This window comes from Malania oleifera, chromosome 6 (assembly GCF_029873635.1).
Source record: "Malania oleifera isolate guangnan ecotype guangnan chromosome 6, ASM2987363v1, whole genome shotgun sequence".
Lineage (NCBI taxonomy): Eukaryota > Viridiplantae > Streptophyta > Magnoliopsida > Santalales > Ximeniaceae > Malania > Malania oleifera.
In genome coordinates this window covers 58,172,371-58,198,187 of record NC_080422.1, presented here as the reverse complement: position 1 = coordinate 58,198,187, position 25,817 = coordinate 58,172,371, and positions in this window count along the sequence as shown.

Below are 25,817 nucleotides of genomic sequence, written 5' to 3'. Positions count from 1 at the left end.
GTTGAGAAACGCTTGGCTAGTTCTTCCAAAGGCACAACTCCAATGGATATTAGCTCAGTTTCATTTAGTGATGATGAATCTGCTGAAAAATCTGATGAACAAGAAGAAGAAGATGATGAAAGTGGAACTAAGGAAGCCTCCAATTGATATGCTTCAACCTTGAGATATTTTAAATCTTTTGCTTATGTATTAGTATTTCTATGTACTTCATTGGACAAGATTTCTTTTGTGTTTGTACAATCTAAAAGTACTTTGTATTTCAATTCTTTTTTTTTTTTTTATCAAAGGGTAAAAGTATATTGATCAAAGTAAGTATTTACATGTACACTGGGCATCCCCAGGCCATAGAGATCCAACCAAACACAGACGGGGGATCAAATCACAAATTACATCAAACCAGGGCATACCCAAGGGCCATTATGGTCAAATCAACAAAAAACATAAATCCCAATCTTCCAAAAGGGACAAGCAAAATATTACATCTTGACAGTATATAAATCAAAATTTTCATACGTAGCACTATATACATGTCTTTGTATCACATGGATCAGCTCCATAGTGGAAATGGAGTGGTTCTCAAACTTGCCTCTATTGCAGAAATGCCAAATAAAATACACACATGCAGCAAATCCAATCTTCTGCCCTGCAGCAATAAGACCATTCCCTTTGGCCTCCTTAAGAAGCCATTTTGCAGCAGCTCTAATGGTTGTCATGGCTCTAGTAATACCCAGCCAACTTCTAATACCATTCCAAACTTCAGAAGTGAATTTGCATTTGAAAAATAAGTGATCCAAGGATTCAGGATCAGTGTTGCAGAAGGTGCATAACTGATCAATTCCTTTATCTGTCAGCTTGTCACAGGTAAGGAGCTTTACTTTCAAACCCAGCCAAAGGCAGATTGAGTGTTTAGGGAGAATGCCCCTATGCCAAACCTCCCTAGTCTAGGGCACTTTATGCCCTTTAGCTCTCCAGAATTCATAGCTAAGTTTGGCTCTGTTCTCCCACTTACTCAGCATATCAACAGCAACATCAATACCACCACAGTTCACCACCAGTTGATCTCTAATAGTTAACAGTTTCTTGAATAAAGGGGAGTCATTCTTCGCTACAGAGATGCTCCAGATGCTTGAATAAGTTAAATACATATGATGGATCCACTTTGTCTACCCTGAGTCCTCCTAGGAGTGGATATTCCAAAGTGCTTTAGACAGCAAAGCAGTATTCCATATATTGAGATCAAACACACCCAGGCCCCCCTCAGTTTTAGGGAGACATATCTCTCTCCAAGCCACCAAAGGTTTCCTCCTGCCTTCCCACAAAAGGACTCTGCACAATTTAACAATCTGGTTCAAAGGGGGAGAGTGTTCGAGAGAGAGAAGAGCAAAAAGAAATATGTATGCTTGTAATATAATGGCTTGTAAGAATGCATTTTGTATATGACTATATGAATGTATTTTATATGCTTGTATGAATACATTTTGTATATGCTTCATAACTTGATCGTTGTGTATGAAAACCCCATGCTTGTTGAAAGGGGGAGCCAAGAGCCGTAAATTTTTTTTTTCAAAAGGAAAGTATGTAATCGGTATTTTCCTACTTTTTGCTCTAGATTTGTCATCATCAAAAAGGGGGAGATTGTTGGCCTGACAAGGCTTACAATTCTTATTTTGATGATAAAAAATCACGATAAGTTTGATATGGTTTGTTTCAAGTGAAACTCTTTTAGGAAGAAGGCAAAGCTTAAAGAAACTCCAAGCTCAAATGGATGACAAAGCTCATGATGAATTTCCTATACAAAAGGTTCAAGAAAGAAAGATGATCAAAAGCTCAAAAATGATATATGATCATAGAAGAACAAGGACTTACTTGAAGATCAAAAGAATAGAGTTTTAAGGATGTATGTATGTAAGTACTTCCTGTAAACTTCAATATAAACTGAATTGAAGCTCTTATAAATCAAAAGAAACTTAGAAATGTATTTTTAGAAAAACTAAAGTATGGTTTTAAAATCAAATTAAATAAGGGTTTAAAAGAAGAAAAGTTTTTAAAGAATATAAAGTGAAGTTGAAGAGCCAGAAGACTGCTTACATGTGGCAAGCAACTGCCTAATTTAGAAAAGGGATTTTTAAAGTGGCAGTAGGTCAAGCCAGGTGACTGCTTGGGTTCTGGTAGGCGACTACCAGTAGTCTAGTTCGTTCAGTTTCTTCTATGGCAGGCAACTGCCAGGTCGTGGCAGACGACTGCCACTCAAACAGATTTTTAAAATTCTCAAAGGGAAGATTTTTTAAATGGATTTCTTGAGCACTACTCTTTTGAAAAACTTGAGGATTACTCTAAGTAAGCTTGGGGGGCTAGGGATTACTTTTAAACATCTATAAATAGCCCCAAACTTCAAAGATTTCTACACCAATAAATTTTCCAACAATCAAAGTTCTCTAAAAGCTCTCAAACTCTCTTGTGTTCATCCTACTTCAACTATTGAATTGCTGCTGATACAAATTTTGAAGTAGAGCCTTCAAAGTAAGAATCTTTCAATACTTGGAAGATCTATTTGGTGATCTAAATTCATCTTTTATATTGATTTACTTTGAAGTATATTTGTGCTAAATCTTGTACTAATCAACTCTGTTGTGAGAGTGTCTTTTGTACACAAATCTTTCCTTATCTTGTTTCTTGTTTATAGACAATTCAAGGTTGTAGAATCATTGGACCAAATAAGGGAATATCGTTTGGAGGGATGGGCTCTAGCCTAAAGGAAGGAGTGGTTGTAATCGGTATTGTTCCACCCATCAACGGAACTGAACTAGTGAATCCTTTGGTGGTTTGTCTCTCTTTTTCCTTACTCTTTATTTTTCAAAAAAATTTACAACCTACATGGATGCTTTAAAATTGATAAATTCTGAGTGTATGGCTGTTAAATAGACTGGAAGTTAATTTTTTTTGGCTTGATCAGCATTGATTGTGGAAATCGAAAGGTACTACGTTGGTTGATCATCGTAAACTTATTAAACTGAAAGTTTATTTAAAAACTAAACACTAGGAAGAAGTGTGATTGTGAAATAACATAGGGCTTATAAAAATTTAGCGTGGTTTACACTTTGTTACAAGGCTATTGATACAAAGATCAAGATATTGATTACTTTTTTTTTTGGTTGTGGTTGACTTGATTTAATTTTGTGATTGTGTTGGAGGTGTGTTTGTTGTGCTCGTTGTTATAACACAAAAACATTAAAAAGGAAATATTTTTTTTTAAACCCAATTCACCCCCCTCTTGGGAAGCTATCCTAATTTCACGTAGGGTTCCTTGTGAGCACTGAGAGAGGGCTCATGACGACTATGACACCTTATGAGGTACTATTGAGCCATTTATTGTTCTTTTGAGTTTTTGATGTCAACTCACATGGGTGGTATGAAGACAATAAAACAAGTGTAATGATTATCCTAACTAACCATGAAAAGAAAGAAATTGAAGAATGAGCAGAAGTAAGAAAAAGAGAAATAGAAATGCACTAGAATGTGGTGAAAGATTAATACCTGCTCCACACAACTACAACAAAATGTTAGGGACACAACACATGTTCTCCATATATGAAGACTCTTCAACCACCTAATGCATGAGATGTATTCATGTCTGATTGGTGAATAAGTTTATCTAGGGTAGTCTTGGTTGGATATGGTGAACAGGTGAGAAAATGCTAGGGTGAAGGACCCCACACCTCACAAATGGGCTGGATCTTTCTTATGAGACTAGTTCACTCCATACATCTAGTGTTTGTTCCTTGCAATATGTGAGATGTTTGATCATGACACTCCTCCTCACATATAACAAGTGAACCTATCCTTCTTGAGTGTTTTTGAGGGTATACCAATAAGGCTGAATTAAAACAACTATTCTGTAGGTGCCCATGGATATCCTACGTGTAACGATTCATACACATTACATATGTCTCGAGATTTCACCTATTTATACTCAAATTTATATGGCTACATTAACTCTGAATTGTAATTGTTGATTAACTCTATGCGAGTATATTGTTCTTAATGGCTATATAATAATGAAACTTGCATGAGTAACTTGCTTCGGAGTTGCATGAATTGTGTATGAATGAGCCGATGTGTAATTAGGGTGTTGGAATTGGTGTGATCCCAAAAAAGGGGGGGGGGGGTTAATTGGGTTTTAAAAACTTTTTGGCTAATTTAAACAATTCATCGATTCATCACAGTATCATATCCCATTCAACATGTATACGTGTATGCAAAGTGAGATTAACAATAAAAGCAAACATACACGTGTGCAGTATCTTATTTAAATCAAATGTGTGCATGAAAATAATTTCGACATTAAATAAACATTCATACACATGCTGAAATTAAAATGCAAAAAATTAAATAAGATAGAAAGAGAGACACCAGATTTGTTATCGAGGTTTGGCCAAACCAGCCTACATGCCCGCCTTGGGCTTACCCCCAAGGATTCCAATATACCTACTCACTTAACCGGGCGGAGCAAAAGCCTTTTACATCCTCTCCTTACGGGGTGTGGAAAAGCCCAGCTCAATTACTAGGCTGAGCCAAACTAGTCTCACTTGCGAGGCTGAGACTCCCCAGTTCAATTCTGGGCTGAACCAAACCGGTCTCACTTGCGGAGCTGAGACTCCCCAGTTCAATTAACGGGCTGAACCGAACCGATCTCACTTGTGGGGCTGAGACTCTCCAGTTCAATTAATGGGCTGAACTGAACCATTACAATAAAATCATTTTGTACATAAAATATGCTTCTAAAATACAAGTAGAAATGTACAACATTAAAATCTAATATGCATTCTCATATGATTTTGAAATGAAGCTCATGTAGAGTATGGGTTTTCTCTCAAAATATTTTTCAAGTAAAACTTGAGAGTTTGGAAAATGATTTTTTTTCTAAAATGATTAACCTTTATAAAATAGAAGGAGAAGCCTCTCAAGCAAGTATATATTAAATTGATATATGCTCAAGGCTCCCTCTTGTATAACCCAAAGAAATTCTCCAACAAATGTATGTCAAGATGAGAGTAGGAGAATATTAGGGTTTTCTTCAAAATGATTGACCTTAGTAAAATTAATCCCAAGAAGGCATTCAAGTAAAATATATGAGCAAGAATATTAGCCCAAGCCTTCAAGACATTATTCACAATAAATTTCTCCAAAAAATATTTTTCCAAATAAAAGAATATGAGAGAAATTTAATCTTTGAAAACATGAAAAATAGAAAGGCCTTCAAGCAATATACATATAGAGAATGTTATATGCTCAAGTCTCTTCAAATATAACCCCAAAATATTTTCCCCAAAAATGGTTTTCAAAAGAAGAGAATAGGAGACATTTTAATCTTTGAAAATATATCGCAAATGAAAAAGAAGGCCATCAAGCAATATATATGTATATGATATATGCTCAAGCCTCTTCACATAAAACCCCCAAGAATATTTTCTCCCAAAATGATTTTTAAATAAAAGAAGAGTAGGAGAAAAATGAGAATTTAAAGAACAAATGGGGTATAGAAGTGTGGGAGAATCAAAGAATGATAAACTAAATTAAAAAAGGGATTCTCCAACAATTTTCAAGTGTTTTCGGGTTGTATTTATAGGCAAAAACTCCTTGTGACCGTTATATAGCCGTTAGGACCTTAAAATATATTTTTACTTTGAAAACTAGCTGTTGGGACACTTTCTCGAGAAGGTCAGTCGACCAGAATCAAGGTACGGTCGACCGAGGATCAACGAGTTTCAGTCAACCGTAGTGAAGGTTCGGTCGACCGACCTCTACTTTTCTACGCAGACACTGTTCAATGTTTGGCCATAACGTTTTCTATAGAACTCCAAATTGGATGTTATTAATATCAATAGAAAGGAAAAAGAAAATACCATAACTTTCATGTTGAATAGATTTTCAGATAATGATTTTTGATTTAAGAAAAATGTCCATCAATGAGATGGAAGAAACATGAAGGGAGTTTTTCTCTTACGGACACGTTTCAGTGTTTTGGCCATAACCTTTTCTGTGTAACTCCAACTTGGACGTTCTTGGTTTCAAACTCAAGATATTGGAAAACTCCACAATTTTCATGTTGAACATGGTTTTATATGAGATCGAATTGAGTGAGAAAATTGCTTATTTCTAACATTCGATCGACTGGCCGGTTGACCGACCCCTTTGAAAAATTTAGTTTTTGCCTTCTTTTAACTTTAAAACCATTTAAAAACCTTTGTATAAGTTAGACATTTTATGAAAAAAGTTTTTCATGTTATTTGGAGGTCCTATGGTCAATCTAAGGTCAGGTAGAACTTCAATTTTAAATCATGTAAGATGCATGCACATTCAACCCTAATTAATATTATAACCCATAAAATAAATAAAATCTTCGCGTCTTCTGCTCCTCAATGCTCCATGGAATATGCCGATTGGTGTTCTTCTCAGTGTTCTTTACGACTTCCATTTTGCATTCATCACTTGTACTTACAGAAATATAAACCAATTCACACTCAGTTACACAAGTGGGATACTGTGGTTTGCATGTTGCAATCACCCTAGATTGCATTCACGTTATTTGCTAGAGACTAACAAAACGTTAGTTGGGGCGAGTGATTACGTGTCAAAGTTGCATAATTAGGCATTTAAATCCATGCATTAAAGATTATAATTTTAATTAAATGCCTAATTATATCTAAAATTTTAACATTGACCTCATTTGATAAATTTAAAATAATTATCCCTTTTTTGCCATAAATTTACGAGTATTTGTGTTTTAATTATCGCAGGATAATTTTTGGAAACAAAGGAGAATTTTTCTGGTCCAATAGATCATTGAAGTGTTTAGAGAGCTCGATATTGAATATCGCTTGTTGCCACTCAATATAAATATCAACCACATGCCCACACGTAGGGCGTCGAGGAAAAGAACTCACTTGAGAAATGTTTGGTGAAGCCATGAAGACGTGGATTGTCCACGTGAATGATATGTGCATGAAGAAAAGCCCATGCACGTGCAAACGTTTGGATGGGCTGGGATAACAAGACCCACGCATATAATTCATGATGTGGGCTGGTGTGAGTTGGGAATTAAATGGCAAGGTCATGAGCATGATCCAAGGTTGAATACGTGTGTGATGGGCTTCATTAGAAGCATATTTGACCACATTAATGCATGAGTGGAGCGTGTACGTGGGCAGTAATGTGAGCTGGGCTTCTTAGGTCCGCACCAAGTGTAAAAGAAGGGGGCATGCGGACTCATTGATGGGACTATGTGAATCAGCCCATGCACAGTTGGAATGTTCTCTTTAGGGCAACCAAAATCCATGATAAAAGAAGGGGCTAGTGTTGCTTTTTGGAATTTATCTTTTCAGTAGGGATTTTCTTTAGCTTTTTTTAGAGGAGAAGGCAGTGCCACACAGTAGAGCTTCGAATAAGAAGGATGTTGACTTCACTGTAATCCCAAGAGAGGGGTGAATTGGTATTTTAAAATTTTTCTCTCCTAGGTCAAATATCTAGCAACAGTATTACACAATCCTAGGGTCAATCTAAGGCAGATAATAAGATGAATCAACAAATGCAGATGAAATTAAATTTCACAAATAAATTACTCAAGCATGCACAGTAAATCAAGTAAAGCAAGTAGGACACCAGATGTGTTATCGAGGTTCAACAAACGTGCCTACGTCCCCGCCTTGGCTCACAAGCACAAGGATTAGAGTACGACTCACTTAACGGGTGGAGTGGCACTGAAATACAACCAAGTCAAATTAAAGCAGGGCTGACCTCAACCTTTACAACCAAACCTTTCGGGCTGGATTAACACCCCCTCAGACCACGCCTAGAATATAACCAATTCAGAATACAAAGTGTGTATAAAATGAGTGCTTCTCCAACAAGCATATTTGTACCAATATAAATCAATGCACATCAACAATATAGAAACCATAAGATCAGTGCAATATATGTTGTCACTCAATCTAATGTCAATATGCAATCAAGTTCAAGAGTGTATAATCAGTCTATCTTTGAAACTATGTATCGATATTAATCAACCACAACTAGGGTTTCAAAGAGTTCCAATAAGAGTATTCAAAATATCTCAAAAATGATTATCTCAAAAAGATTAGCTTGAGATATATTTGAAGTATAAGCTTGTCAAAAATAATTTTTGCACAATCAAAATACAAGTCTCGGAGTCTTGCAATACAAATCTCAAGATGCACAAGCTTCAAAGTTTTCCCCACATAATTAAGTTATCAAATAAACCGAGGGAAAAACTTTGGCTAAAACTCTCAATATAAAATCAATCAATCAACTAAATCAATGAGAGTTTAAGTAAGTATGAATCTATGTAGAATCACTCAAGGCACTCTCACCAAGCTAGATTTTGCAAAGGAATAACAAAGGGTGAGTGCATAGGCTATGTTTTTTGAAGGGTAGGCTTTGGAAATTTTAGAGAATTTTCTCTTAATCAAATATGCTAATCATGTCTTAATCTAAGAAAATGAACATATATATAGGCACACTCAAAAAATAACCATTTGGGACCTAAGGGTAATAATTGAGTTTAAACCAATTAATCTTGTTTTACCTTTAATAACCCGCAGTAAAAATAGGCCAACCTGAAAGTTTCGGTCGATCGAGACCTAGGTTCGGTCGCCTAAAAAAACACATGATAAAAAAGGAAGTTTTCATGTTTCGGTGCTTGAAAATATGTTCGGTATGTTGGCAAAGGCAATTTTTCAACCTGCTCGAGGTTAAGTCGCCTTGTCTCAAGTTTAGTCTACCGAACTTCCACTTTCGGTTGCCCGAGGGTATTTTGAACGTCAATATTTGGGCACCTGAGTTGTTGGAAAAGTCCTTAATAGGAGTTTGGTCGACCGTGAGCACTAAGTTCATTTCAAATCAGTTGCCCGAAGTCAGGTCAACATTCTGACTTTTCCTATGTTCGGTCAACCGCGGTGTTTTCAATGCCAAGGTTCGGTCACCTGAATCCTTAATATTTTAACACCTAAGTCTTGTTTTTTAAATTTGGATTCCCCTGATAGCATATGTGATAATGGGGACTTTCCTAAGTGCAAGTGCAAGGACTTAGGGTCTTTTCTAAGGCCTTTTTGAGCTTATGGTTCCTATATGCATGATATGCATCAATTATTACAGACCTTTGCTTAAATAAATATTATATACTCAAATTGAATGAAATATAAAGACAAAGAAGATAAAAACATTGGGACTTCATCTTCTTCAAGTCACCATACTCCACCATATGATTTTTCCAAAATGATCCTGCACACAAACTTGGCAAACATTAAATACCAGTGTATTTGACATAATCAAAATGAGATATGACCCATAAGGTCAAAAATCTCCCCCTTTTTTATGATGACAAATACTCTATGAAAAAGTGGGTCCAACCAGGAAAGGCTCCCCCTAACAATATGCATAAAGATAATTTTAAAGGTTTAAGAGTTCAAACATTTACCCCAAGTACCCAATTTACCCAAGTACCCAATTTTGCCTAGCTTCTCCCCCTTTTGGCAATAGCAAAAAAGGCCAAGATAAAACATTGAAGCTTATAGGAAAGCAAGGGTAATAATCATTTAAACACAAGATATAGTTTGGGAAGATTTTTAGAAAATTCGGCAGCATGCCGTTTGAAAATAGAGCATTTCCCAAAAAATATCTTTATAGAAATTACCTGATTGAGTTCAAATTTTCAATTATCCACAACAATTAACTCAAATAGTCCAGTATGATCAAGATAATAAACATAAGTATGACTCTCAACATCCAAGAGATATAATAGTCATGTAGCACAAAACACTACCAAACTCATAAAGCATAAAACAATGAAAGATTTAAAAGTTTTAGAGTCGTAGATTTCTATGTTAAGTAGCTCCCCCTAAGTTTGTGCACTTAATCATGTTCCTAAGTGGCCTCTCTATTATGCATTAGACCTAACTCACGTCTAGTCTATGTAAACCTATTTTTTTGAAGAGGTTTGGTGAAAATATCAGCCCACTATTCATTAGTACATACAAACTCAAGAGTCACATCCCCTTTCTGCACATGATCACGAATGAAATGATATCTAATCTCAATATGTTTGGTTCATAAATGTGAGATTGGATTTTTAGATATATTAACTGCACTGGTACTATCACATTTAATTTAAACCACATCATAGTGCAACCAAAAATCCATAAGTTGTTGCTTCATATAAAGCATTTGAGCACAAGAACTTCCAGCTGCAATATACTCAGCTTTGGCTGTGGATAAGGCAACTGAGTTTTGTTTCTTGGAGAATCAAGAAACTAGAGATTGTCCTAAATAGTGACAAGTGCCTCTAGTACTCTTTCTATCTACCTTACTACCGACAAAGTCAGCATTGGTGTAACTAACAATCTCAAATGTCGTATGCTTAGGGTACCATAAACCTAACTCAACAGTTCCAACTAGGTACCTAAGTATTCTTTTAACGGCTAACAGGTGAGACTCCTTAGGAGCAGCCTTAAATCTAGTACACATGCATACACTAAACATAATGTTAGGATAACTAGCTGTACGGTATAGGAGACTACCAATCATGCCATGATAAAGTTTTACATCAATAGGGATGTCTTACTCATCTTTATCAAGTTTTGTAGAAGAGCTCATAGGAGTTCCCAAAATTTTACCATATTCCATATTAAATTTCTTGAGTAAGTCCCTAACATATTTATATTGACATATAACAGTTCCATGTTTAGCTTGTTTAATTTGAAGTCCTAGGAAGAAACTAAGTTCACTCATCATGCTCATTTCAAATTCACTTTGCATGCATTTGGCAAACTCATTACACAATTCATCATTAGTTGCTTCAAAAATAAGATCATCAACATATATTTGGACAAGGAGAATATGATCATTTTTAGATTTAATAAAAAGTGTAGTGTCAATTTTGCCTCTGGTAAACCATTGTCTACGAGAAAACCACTAATTCTGTTGGCTTTTTTAGTCTGATTCGTGGTTTTGATAATGACGAACCGCAAGTTACTTATGTGTGTTTCTAGTGGTTGAACATATTATAATTTAACACACACAAAATAGGTCTAATATGGAAGCCAAACGGAGCTCAAAGAACACATTTTTTGGCATATATCATGAAGACGGAAGAGAATAAGAAGAAGAAGACATGTTTTCAGTTGTATATGCATTTAATTTTTCTATTTTTGTCTTTAATAACTGCATACATCCTACATGATATGTCTTAGTGTTTAGACATAATTGTAATCAAACCTTAGGGCTGACTTTGGTCGACCGACATCAGGATTTTTGGCTAAATTAAAAAGCCTAGACCATAGATTGACCCTAGGTCCCTACACATAAATTAGCCTCAAAATCAAGACCAAAATTGAAAATTGTAAGCTCTTTGGGCGACTAAAACGTGCATTGAAAATGCCCCGATCGACCGAATAGGTGATAAGTAAAAATGTTGGCCTAACTTCAAGCGACCCAACTGAAATGAACTGAACGTTTTCTGTAACGCCCCGAACCCTAAATCCCGGGTCCAGTGCGTTATACCTGGTAAAATCCCTGATAATCCATAAATCAATATATAGGCAGCGGAAAACATGAACATAATCTCAATATAATATAATACCAGAGTTTACTAATTCTAACTATAATCCATAATAAATCATTCATCACCTGCTTTCCATAAATCTATATAACTCCCCAAACATTTCAGTATTTTCACAATCATTCCTTACTCAACAGACTTAAAACATAACGACATAAAACATAAAATATATATATCCCCAAGTATTAACAAACATATACCCTTTATCTTTATGTTCCTAAAAAATGCTAACTACCCTCGAGCCCTCTAAGGTCGATCTCAAGGATGTCCTGAAAAGAAATCATCATATTCGGGTGAGACACGTCTCAGTAAGGGAAGAAACAATATATTAAACACAACGTGTGGCTAACATGAGGCATATAAATATCATTTTAGTAACATTTGTAAAGCATTTTCATAAACATTGAAATCATTCTCTGAATCTAAACAATCACATGCAAAGGTTTAACCCATGAGATTACCCAAGGATAGGGGTGATTACCCACTCATACAAGTAGCACCCCTCTGCTCTGACACTTAGGTAACCCGGAGGTCACTACTGTAGCATACTAGAGCACTCACCTTACTCAGTAAGCCCTCAAGTGTTAAATTGATCTCGTACTCACACCATTCAACAATAGCTTTCCGACAAAGGCCCTAACGATAGGGAAATCTACCCGCCCAGACGAGTAGGTTCCCTCTGCCCTTGTGCGTTATGCAGCTACTGCCACATCTAAAGCTACTAGTGCACTCGCCTTTCTCAGCAAGCCCTCAGGCAAAGAGTATGCCCCGCCCAGTCATAACATTTTCTACATACATAGGTACTTCTAGTATCATAATACATTATCCTTTTTGTCATTATTTAATCATACACATCTATTCATGCTCATAACGTCTACATTTCATTGCATTTCACTTTACGTGATCTTCAACATTTCATCATTCAAATTTGTCATTTCATAGTCATTGCATAACATTTTCATTTCATTTCCTTCGTACTACAGCTAGTCTTTAACCATCATCAGTTAGTCTATAGCTCCTTTTAGCTGTCATCAGTTAGTCTACACAGAAGTGTGCTAGATCTGCTAACATGACTGTCTTTCAACTGTCTTATGTTTACATGGTTGCATTTAACATACACAGGCAACATAGTCCATTTCATATTTTATTCTCAATGCTTTATTTACTTAACCTGCATCTCATACATTTAACATATATATTTGCATAGAATCTCATGCCACACAATTTAACAGTAAAATTCATACATATTCCTATAAAATAGGCCAACCCACATTTAGCATTTAATTACTGAAAATACAATTTCCATTTCTTACATAATTATCCAGAAAATTCCTTCCACTTTCTTCAGTTCATTTCCACAAATACATAACTAAATAAGTGGTCCTAGGCTCAGAAATCATAGTTTTACATGGTTGGCATTTTAATAATTCACACCAAAACATACATATTGTATAACATAAATTATTACCTTTAATTTCATAAAATCTGATTTAAGATATAATTTTCTCTTACCTAATTTCTTGCACTATGCCAATAGGGATCCTACACAGATGCTCGCAACGCTCACCCGGACCCTGATTCAAAAACCCTAGTTTCATTCAATTATTCCTAAATAAAATACTATTTAAATATTTCTCACGGCCTTAATTTCCAAATAAATAGTTATACCCGCAAATATAACCAATTTTTCAAATTTTCGTAATCCCACTCTCGCTTTGAAGTGGGGCTTAGAAAACCTCAATTGGAAGTTTACCTACGTCAAAATGACGACAATCGCGACTAGGACCACATTGTGGTACTCGATTATCGATTTAACAGCATATCTAAAGAGAAATTGAGAAAATAGCAAAAAGTTACCTTTTCCCAGGAGCAGTACCTAAGCTGTTCTCACGACAAATCTATTCTAGTAGAAATGTCGGTGGAGGAGTTAGGAATCCAACGACACCTTCCATTTCCCAATCGGTCGAGTATCCACCAAGAAATCGAGAAGAGAGGGATGGAGATGAAGGAGAATGATGAGAGCTGCGCAGGAGAATTTCCCTGGGGGGCGTGAGTCTTTGCAGGAAAAAACAACTTCATCTCCTGAAGCTTACAAGCTTCAGGAGAGTTATCCCATTTATACATATATTATATATTATAATCATATATTATATTATATTAATATGTTATGTTATATAATTTAATTAATGATTATCATTATTTAATTAATTACTTAATTTAGTTAATTATTTAATTCAATTTAATTTAATTTTAATTTTAACTTTTATTTATTTATTTATTTATTTATTTATTTATTATTTAGGATCACTACATTTTCGGTCAATTGAACTTTTGTTTCTAACTTTTTCACTTGCCCGGGGTGCCTGAACTCCATTTTTATTTTGATCTCGGGTGACTGAACTCTTAAGTTTGGCAGACCGAACTACTAACCAAGCGACCAAACTTCGAGCAATTTGGAAATCGCCTTGGTTCAGCCACCCGACCATGACCTCAAGCACTCGAACTTGAAAAATGCCTTTTTCATCTGTGCTTGTTCAGGCGACTGAAACTCTCGGGTTGCCCAGATTTAACTGCAGTAATTAGGGTAAAATTTTAATTAAACTTTTTTAAGAATACCCTCTATGTCCCAACGGTCATATTTTTTAGAAACTCTATAAATACACCTTTCATTTTGAAAAGTAAGGTGTAGTCCCAAGAGGGGGGGTGAATTGGATTTTAAAACTTTCTTTTAATTCCTTTTGAGAATTATTAAACTTCTTTTACTTCTTTTAAAAAATTCTTGACTTGTTTGTTTAACTCTTTAATCACAAAAGAACTTAGATTCTTTTATCCAATCAACAATACTATTGCTTAGCCAAAAAAGTAATCAATCATTCAACCAAATAGCCAAGCCAATCAATTAATCATAAATTAAAAGTAAACAACCAAACCAAAATTAACACATTCACCACTTTGGCAATGCAAGCACTTAAAATAGTTTGTTTGTTTATATAAGCCCTGTATATATGAAATTTGTACTTGCTTCTTCAATATGATGTGCATTATAACATCCAATCAACACAATATCTACACTCTTCCCAATATTCAGAGCTCAACTAAACTCTTAGTTAATTTATCCTTGGGTTGTTAAACAAGTAACGTACTCCCGTATGATTTCCACAAGATATGGTATAACCAACGTACTCCCTTTCGATTTCTGCAACCCAAATCAAAATTAGACTTCAATTTTACTTGATTTCTATATTATGTAGTATATACGATTATCAATTAAACCATCCATGCAATTTAAATATGCTGAAAATAAAGAGTAAGGGAAAGAGAGAGTGAGACGGGGATTTTTACGAGGTTTGGCTTATACCCAGCGTATGTCCTCACCTTTGGCAAACAACCAAAAAATTCACTAAACATGTTCCTTTGATGGGTGGAACAAACTTTTACAACACTCCTTGGTTAAGGCTAGAGCCCGCCTTCTCCAAATGATATCCCCTCATCTGGTCACTCCTTAACTAGGCTAGAGCCCGCCTCTCTAAGCAATATCCCCTTGCTTAGCCAATGATTCAAACAATCCTTAGAATCGTCAATCTACAATATATAAATCAAATATTTTTATACAAAGAATTGCTCACACAAAGGGCTGATTAGTACAACAATTCAGCACTATAATATACTTCAAAGTAAATAACAATATAGAATTTAACTTGAAGCTCAAGGAATTTTTCACCGTATGATTCTTTCAATAATTGAAAGATTTAGAATTTGTAGCATAAGATTGGTGATTGAATAAGCAAGACCTCAGCAAATTTCGTAAACAAGATGAGAGTGAAAGAGACCTTGAGCGTTGAGAGCAATTGAGAGAATTTGATAGCTGAATTTGATTCTTGGCTTTTGGTTTTTTAATTCAATGATCTTTGAGGCTTATTTATAGACTTTAAAATGTATGTAACTTGATCCCCATGTGACTTGATGTATTCTCCAAGTTTTCACAAAGTTTGAGCCCCAAGAAAACCATTTAAAAAATGTTATTTTTAAAGGGCCAATAGGGGCAGTAGGGTGGCAGCCGCCTGCTAGGAGACAGTCAGTCGCCTGGCTTGACCACCCAAGTGCCTGTCATGGTTCAGGCAGTCTACTGGCGGAACACAATGCTGCTATCAACTTCGAGCACCCTGCAGTCTTTCGGTCATAACTTTTTTTGTGTAACTCCAAATTTGATTATCTATGTGTCAAATGCAAGCTACAATAAAATCCTACAACTTTTATGTTAAAAACATTTTAAAATAAAGAGTTTTTCATTTAGAAAAATGCACTTCAATGCGGATATAGAAAAATTAACAGCATTTGGAAAATCCTCTTTTTGGTGATTTTCATTCCAAAAATGATTCTAACCTTTTTGAAATAATCTTTGACCTTATAAAAATATTTTCCAAGTATGTTAAAAGGTATCTAGGTCCAATAAATTTACCTAAGAGCTTCATGCATCCTGAAATTAGGAATAACTTCCCAAGAGGGGGGTGAATTGGATTCTTTTATATTTTAATAAATTTATGAGCTTTTGATTTTGATACTAAGAAAAACACAATTGATAACTCATAATCAAACTTAAAAATACTAAAATTTAAACCAACAAACCAATCAATGAAATCAAAGCAATTCAACCACTCAACCAATAAGATTAATGCATTTGTTAATTTCCCTGTGAATGTTTGCCTCCTTCTTTGAGTAAGCTCTTAGTATGCACTTCTCTTGATCAAGATTTCTGCAGATTAACCAACATACTCCCTTTTGGGTTTCTGCAAATGGTTAATCAAAATGTACTTTCTAAATATGAAGAGTCTTTGTTTCTTTCTCACTTTAAAACCTGCAACCTGCACTTTTAAATCATACAACAACAAGTACATAATATAAAGTAGAGAAGAGAGAAAGACACAAGATTTTTTACGAGGTTCGGCTTCAACACAGCCTACGTCCTCGCCCTTGGCAAAACACCGAAGGGTTCCACTATAGCAGTTCCGTTACCAGGTGGAACAACGCCTGTTTACAACCACTCCTTGGTCAAGACTAGAGCCCGCCTTCTCCAAACAATATACCCTTGTTTGGTCAACGATCCAACAGCCTGGAATCGTCCAAAATCTACAAAAGAGATATAAAAAAGCTGGTGTACAAGAGAGGCTCACACAAAGAGCATATTAGTAAAAATTCAAACTATGTACTTCAAAAGATAAGTATCAAGAAAGAAATATGCTTTTGAAGCTTTTGAAGGATTTCACTAAATTCCTTTTCTCCAGATGAGAAATCAGTAATTCTTCAAGAATTGATGAGCAAGAATATTAGAACAACAATACTTTTAGCTTTGTAAGAGTTTGATTAAAGAGAGATTTTGAGAGCAAAAAAGCTTGAGAGATTTTGAATGCTTGGTATATTTTTAATTAACAAGAACCATGTATTTATAGGCTTCCAAGCAAGTTTCCTTGTTGTAAAAGTTTCCTTAAAGAGTTTCCCAAGTTGTTAGAAAATTTGGGGTTCAAACGGATATAATTTAAAAAAATAAGAGTTTTAAAATTTTTGCCCGTTGAACAGTGTTCAGACATATGAGGATTCGAGGTTAGGCGTCTGAAGTTCCTGAATCCCTTAAAAAATAGAACTAGATACAGGGTCAGATGTCTGAAGTTAGAGTTCATACGTCTGAGGTTCTAGGTTCAGATGTCTGAAGTCGCGAGTTCAGATGTCTGAACTGCTACTGCATCATTTTGTTTTGCTCCATAAATTCTTTAGACGTAAGCACTTAATCTTCAGATGTCTGAAGTAATTCTTTAGAAGTCTGAACATGAAGTTTAGTTATCTGAAGTTGCCACTTCAGATATCTGAACTGACAAGTTTAGTCATCTAAAGTTGCCACTTTAGATATCTGAACTGAAAAGTTCAGTCATCTGATCTTTCAAGAACCTATTTTTTGTTTTTTAAAATTTTTTTACAAACTGTTTTGCTCTCTTTTGATTTTTACAAGACTTATTTCAAAAATCTCAAGTAGGTTTTTTTTAAGACTTCATAACCTTTTGAAAGAGCTTCAAAACATATTTCAAATGATAATTTAGCTTTTGAAATACTTACAAATATGTTTCCTGAGCCTTCATAAAACATGCTTGAGTTCTTTCTCATGCTTTGCTCTTGAGATTCTTTGAAAAATTTGCTTGAGCTTCAAATATATTAGATTCTCTTTGGATCATTGAATAGTTGTCCCACACTTGATTGATCTTCTCTTAAACCAAGCTTGAGCTATACTTGAACTTTGCTTGAACCACACTTGATCCATATTTCTTGAAACACAAAACTCAACCTTTCCAAATTAAATAGTCCTTTATTTGTTATCACCAAAACCAATTGAAAGGCCTTGTTAGGCCAACACATTCATATTGAAATTCTTTGAAGTACTTACATGAAACTTCCTATAAACTCTTTCAAATTTACAATTTTTTATGCTTGCTTCATCTTTCTTTGAGCTTTCATCAAGTTCTCTTTAATCCTCATGCTCTCAAGATCTTCAAGATTTATCTTTAAATTCATTTTTGAATCCATGCTTTAAGCTTCATAAAATCATCCTTCTTTGAAGTACAAGCTTTCATGAATTCTTCTGAACACTCGACCTTGCATTCATCATTGAATCCTGAAATAACATCACTTAACCAAATATGTTAAGTTCTACTTGTTTGTTAGCATCAAAACAAGATGTTAAGCCTTGTAAGGCGAACAATCTCCCCCTTTTTTATGATAACAAACAAGAAGCAAAAATTGGAGTGAGCCTTAAAAAGACTCCCCCTTTTAATAAGCATCATCTTAACAATATTTGCAAGATCAATATCAATTTCCAAACCTCTTTTACAATCATGCTCATCACTATCAAATACTTCTCCTTTCCATATATATTATGTTCATGCTCAGTTTTTGCAATTTGCAATTCTATGCTAAATTTTTGCTTTAAAACTTCTCCCCCTTTTGACATCCATCAAAAAGGAAAAAAAAATGATTAAGTTCAAGTTAAATCACATGTTGAGCATATCATCAAACATGTGTATCAAACGTATGAACCCAGTCAATTTATTATTTTTCAATATAGCATGTGTAGTGTGTTGTAATATTCAAGTATATGAGTTGTAACTTCATTACTAACAACTTTTTCCTTTAGACAATATTCAAGATTTCAATTGTTGATTTTATGATACCGATTTAAAATTGAATTCACGATATCTATTTAAAATTCATGATAACAATTGAGAATTGATACCAATTGAAAATTTAACTCGTGACACCAATTGAAAATTCTCCGAATTGATTAATAGGGAAACAATCATAATATAAGCAATATGACATAACACTCACCCTGAATTCAATACATTCAGTTTTGTTATCAATTTTGCTTTCATCATCATATATTTCAAAACATTGATTCACATCATGTATCAAATATCAATATTATGCTCATATCATCAATGTCATACCATGCTCATAGATATAACTATTCTTGTCATGCTTAAAAAACCAATTGATCTTTTAGATTGTGGTACCAAATGAGTTTCTTTTTTTTTTTTTAATTGTGATACCAATTAAAATTTTTAAAATGTGATACCAAAAATATTCATGGATACCAAAGACTTTATAGATACCAAAGTCATTATCTCATTATACACAGCTCATGGATACCAATTAACCATTATATCTCTCACAGCTCATGCATATCAATATAAAAAGTAGTAAGTCTATCCATGTAATTCATCAATAGCATGCATAATCAAGAATTAATCTCATATCAAAATTCATACTTATACTCAATAATCTCATGCTCAAATTTTCAACATAATGAGCCATATATTTTTAATATAAGTCAAGTATGTCATGTAGAATATCATATAGGCATGTAAGCATATAGCATCTCATACAGTCATTCATTCTCAAACTTATCTTAAATTCTTCTTTAAATTTTTCTATTTTAACTAGTTTGTTTGTTGATCATGAATTAAGTTACTTTCTCAATTTTTAAAGGGAATGTCTTAATCCATGGAGTTTTTCATTTATAAACTAGTCTATCGGTCCCCATACTTTCATGGGTCTGGTTGGTTTCATAAAGGATGTTTCTTTTAGTCTCCATATTTGTTTAGTTCTCACACCTTTTCTCTTTAATGGACATTCAAACTTTATATGCCCCTTTTTCTTACATTGATAGCATATGGTGTTAGTGTAAGCATTAAGGGATGTGCTTGCATTATCTTTAGAGGTTTTTGAGAAATAACCCACGTAAAGATTCCTTTTCTTTTTATTTTCAATTCCATTAAATCGAATGCCTTCTTTGTTTAGCGACATTCTTTGGGAGCCTATCATTTTTTCAAAGTTTGTTTTTCCTTTTGTAAATTTATAAATGATCTTTTCTTTATCTTTAATCTGATTTTTTAAATCATTTAACTCTATCTCTTTTTTGTTGTCAACCTTTTTTAATGATTTTTCTAATTCTAAAGATAGTTTTCTTATCTTATCCTCTAATTCAGAAATATATATATCTTTCTTATATTCTATAGACGATAGGGATCGAGGTCTTATATCATCTTTTCATTCTTGCTTTCTAATTCTTTAATTTTTAAATCTTTTTCATTTTCAGCAAGATTTTTAGCTTTTAACTCCTTTGTCATAACTTCATTCTTACTTTCTATTTTCTTGATTCTAGATTCCTTTTCTCTTTCTACAGCCTTAAGGAATTCTAGCTCTTTCATTATTCCTTCATTCATATTTTTCAATGAAGTATTTTGTTTAGTTACTTTAATTAGCATCTTATGAACTTTGAATAAATCATTTTGAAGTTCTTCATAAGATGGCATGCTCTCATCATCAGATTCATCACAACAAGAATTATTTAAAGATTTAGATGAGGAGGTTTTCTCATTGTCCCAAGCCATAAAGCACGTATAAGCAACCTCTTGGTCACTTGATTCATTCTTTGAACTACTTGTACTCATCATGTCCTAAGTAGTGGCTTTCATGGCCTTTTTCTTTTCCTTCTTTCTTTAGTAGTGAGCATTCTGGTTTAATATGTCCAGCTTTATTACAATTGTAACACATGGGAGTTTTATTCTTTGATTTCTTGCTAACTTCTTCTTCTTCTTCTTCTTCATCTGATTCTAATTTGGATTTTCTTTTGAATTTATTTTTCCTTCTTAGAATTTTTGCTAGCTTTTTAGATAAAAAGCTACTTCATCTTCATCCATTTCTTCTTCACTACTTGAGTTCTCTTTTGAGGCTTTGAAGACTATTGTGGCTGGGCTTTGGTTTTACCACTCTTTTCATTCATTGTCATTTCGTATGTGAGTAAAGAACCTATAAGCTCATCTAAGGAAGTGGTTTTCAGATTTCTTCCTTCTGCTATGGCAGTGGCTTTTGGTTCCCATTTAGGTGGCAGCCCTCTAAGAATTTTCCTTATCATCTCAAAAGTAGTGTTGGTTTTTCCTAGTGCATTTAGGGAATTGATTATGTGAGTGAACCTAGTAAACATGTTAGTTATGGACTCATCCGGGTTCATTTTAAACACTTCATATTCACTTGTAAGCATATCAATCCTATTATCTCTAACATCTATAGTTCCTTCATATGTTACTTCTAGCTTGTCCCATATTTCCTTAACTGATTTGCAAGCCATTACTCTATTAAATTCATTGGCATCTAAAGCACAATATAGAGCATTCATAGCACTAGAGTTTATTTGCAACATTTTATAATCTCTTTCAATTAGGTCTTTCTTTTCCTTAGGTATTTGTTTTCCATCTACTAATGTGGTAGGAATTAGATCACCATCTGTGACAACCTCCTAAGCTTTCCAATCCATGGTTTGAAGGTATATTTACATTCTTCTTTTCCAAAATGTATAGTTGTGTCCACAAAAGATTGGTGGCCTAGTTGAAGATTGACCCTCTCCAAAGGGAGCTACGCCTAAGTTAGCCATTAAGATCTTTTTATAGCTACTGATTAAGATTTGCTATAACCCCGCTCTGATACCAATTGAAAAGCAAGGTGTAGTCCCAAGAGGGGGGGGGGTGAATTGGATTTTAAAACTTTCTTTTAATTCCTTTTGAGAATTCTTAAACTTTTATTTCTTTTAAACAATTCTTGACTTGTTTGTTCAACTCTTTAATCACAAAAGAATTTAGATTCTTTTACCCAATCAACAATACTATTGATTAGCCAAACAAGTAATCAGTCATTCAACCAAATAGCCAAGCCAATCAATAAATCACAAATTAAAAGTAAACAACCAAACCAAAATTAACACATACACCACTTTGGCAATGTAAGCACTTAAAATAGTTTGTTTGTTTATATAAGCCCTGTATATATGAAATTTGTACTTGCTTCTTCAATATGATGTGCAATATAACATCCAATCAACACAATATCTACACTCTTCTCAATATTCAGAACTCAACTAAACTCTCAGCTAATTTATCCTTGGGCTGTTAACCAAGTAACGTACTCTCGTATGGTTTCTGCAAGATATGGTATAACCAATGTACTCCCTTTCGGTTTCCGCAACCCAAGTCAAAATTAGACTTCAAGTTTACTTGATTTCTATATTACGTAGTATATATGATTATCAATTAAACCATCCACGCAATTTAAGTATGCTGAAAATAAAGAGTAAGGGAAAGAGAGAGTGAGACGGGGATTTTACGAGGTTCAGCTTATACCCAGCCTACGTCCTTGCCTTTGGCAAACCACAAAAGGATTCACTAAACATGTTCCTTTGATGGATGGAACAAACCTTTACAACACTCCTTGGTTAAGGTTAGAGCCTGCCTTCTCCAAATGATATCCCCTCGTTCGGTCACTCCTTAACTAAGCTAGAGCCCGCCTCTCTAAGCAATATCCCCTTACTTAGCCAATGATCGAAACAATCCTTAGAATCATCAATCTACATGAAACAAGTTAAATATTTTTGTACAAAGAATTGCTCACACAAAGAGCTGATTAGTACAACAATTCAACACTATAATATACGTCAAAGTAAATAACAATATAGAATTTAACTTGAAGCTCAAGGAATTTTTTACCGTATGATTCATTCAATGATTGAAAGATTTAGAATATGTAGCACAAGATTGGTGATTGAATCAGAAAAACCTTAGCAAATTTTGTAGACAAGATGAGAGTGAAAGAGCCTTTGAGTGTTGAGAGCAATTAAGAGAATTTGATAGCTAAATTTAATTCTTGGCTCTTGGTTTTTTCATTCAATGATATGTGAGGCTTATTTATAGCCTTTAAAAGGTATGTAACTTGATCCTCAAGTGACATGGAGTATTCCCCAAGTTTTCACAAAGTTTGAACCCCAAGCAAACCATTTAAAAAATGTTTCCGTTGAGATTTTTTAAAAATTCTGTTCATGGTAGTCGCCTGCCACAATTTGGCCATGCCTGCCATATTATTTTTAAAGGAGCAGTAGGGGCAGTAGGGTGGCAGTCACCTACCAGGACACATCCAGTCACCTGGTTTGACCACCCAGGCGCCTGTCATGGTTCAGGCAGTCTACTGACGGGACACAATGCGGCTGTTAGCTTCGAGTAACCTTCAATCTTTCGATTCTAATTTTTTTTGTGTAACTCCAAATTTGATGATCTTGTTGTCAGATGAAATCTAAGAGAAAATATTACAACTTTCATGTTGAACACATTTTAAAATAAAGAGTTTTAGATTCAGAAAAATGCACCTCAATTCGGATGTAGAAAAAATAACGGCATTTGGAAAATCCTCTTTTTGGTGCTTTTCATTCCAAAAATAATTCTAACCTTTTTGAAATAATCTTTGACCTTATAAAAATATGTTGACTCTGAGTCCAATCCGGTTTTGATAATGAAAAATCACTGGGTATTTGATTTATGCATTGAGTTTGTGAACAAGAACCATATTAAGCTTCCACGGAAAGATAACGAGTCATGGAAGCCATAAAGTAAAGCTGACACATCTTGGCAAGATCCATGGAACTTAAAGAGTACAAGAATCAAGATGCAAGCAGCAAAGTTCAAGAACATCTTGGTAATGGGTATTTAGAACTCATGTGCTTACATTTTCATATGATTTAATTTGAAGCTCAACATAACTTTGAATGATTTTAGGATTCATGCATTTCATATATATCATTAGGGGACTTTTATGGACTTAAAAATACTTTTAAAATCATGGAAAATATGTTTTATAAGAGACCCAAGAAAAAAGCAAAGAAGATTTTTAAATTAGAAAAAGAAAATTGATAAAAAGGGGACTTCAATAGCCTGAACTTCCCCTCGGTAGCCCGAAGAATTTCTTCAAGAGCCTGAAGATTAAGTTCAATAGCTTGAAGAATTAATGGGAAAACACAGCAAGTTGGCTGAGGCACCTTGGTCGCCTGACCCTGGAACCTCAGGTGTCTGAACAACTTCAAGAGCCTGACCTTATCTTTAAGCGCCTGACCCTGCATCCCAAGTTAAATTTTCAAAGGGTTAAGGAACTTTGGTCGCCTGGGCTTTCACCCTCAAGCCCTTGAACCTGCAGGAAACTTAAAATTGTGATTTTTATTATACGAACTCGCAAGCCATTTCTTTGATCTGATGGCTGAGATTAATCCTAAGGGTAAGACACTATATATACTGAATATCTAAACCCTAGAACAATGGCAAGACACACAAGAAAGAGAAGAACACATCTTGTTGAAAGAATATTGGAAAACTTGCTCCTATTGCTTTACGATTGCCTACACTTCAATCTCTAACCATCAAGCTTGGGCAAATCAACTCAGAATGTCAAAGAGAACTTGTTTTACTCATCCAAATTCTCATTCTAGTATTGAGGTTTGATCATTCAAGTTATTATCTTCAAGAACTTCTCATCTCATTACTTGTTCTTGATTATCTTTAGAAAAGGTTGATATTGTGTGTGTTCATACATATAAAAAATTGTTTTTGAAAAGATCATTACTTGAGAAAGTTGTTTAACTATTAATTGATTTTTTTTTATTCAAGAGTATATATATATACAGTTTTCATAGAGCATATTATTGAAAAATCTATTTTTGATTAGGTGTTAAAAGGTCGATCTTGAAATTGCTTATACATATACATATTTATTTTAAACAAGATCGTTACTTGATTAGGGTTGTGTTATTGATTTAATGGTTTGATTCAAGCGTGCATTCAGTTATAGGATTCATATTTTATACATATTAAAACACTTGAGAATATATCCTTAGTATTCATAAATATATATTTTATTAAGGGATATCTTGTTTGGAAAATCTTCTACTCAGGATTTTGTTCTTTGAATTACATATCATATACATTTACATATTACAAAGATCGAGTTGTGATTAAATATTTGATAGAAAGCTTTTTTATATAGATTAATAAAATATTCAAGATAAGGCTTTTATCAAGTTCACATTAGATATATGTGTGCATCTTTACAAAGTGAACTAGAACCCTAATATACTCCAAAGCATTTTTAAATATATCTTTACTTGGGAGTTTTGGTTAAAAAGGGATTTGTGTGTTGAAGGATATCATAAATAAAACGATTGTATCATTTTTCATACATTCTGAGCTTCAAGTTTAATCATATGTTAATGTGCTAGGAAATTGAATTGTACTTACAAGCTTTTGTTAGAAGCATTGTTTTGAGTGTTGTTTTTTAGATTCTATTATATACACAGTTCGGTATGTGAACCGATGTGTAAGGAGAGAGGTGTATCTCTTTTAAGCAGTGGAGTAGGAGGGAGTTATGCCTCTTGTAAACAGTAGATTGTCAGGGAAGTTCCGTCCCAATTTAAGGAGCAGGGATTTAGTGAAATCCTTGAGTGGTTGCTCAAGGAGAGGACGTAGGCCAAGTAGGCTAAACCTCGTAAAAACCGTGTTTGTCTTCTCTCTTCCCTTTACTCTTTATTTTCAGTACTACATTTAAATTGTGTATATTGCATGCATAGGTTGGATAGCCTTACACATAAGTAATTGAGTAACAAGAATTCATTGTTAAATATATAAGAAGGGTTTAAGCTGTAAATAAGTGTCAAAGAATTTTTTAAATACCCAATTCACCCCCTTCTTAGGATTACACCTGATTCAACATTTGGTATCAGAGAGGGTTTACATAGACTTGATAGTTAATTTGTAAAACGATCACATGGCACACA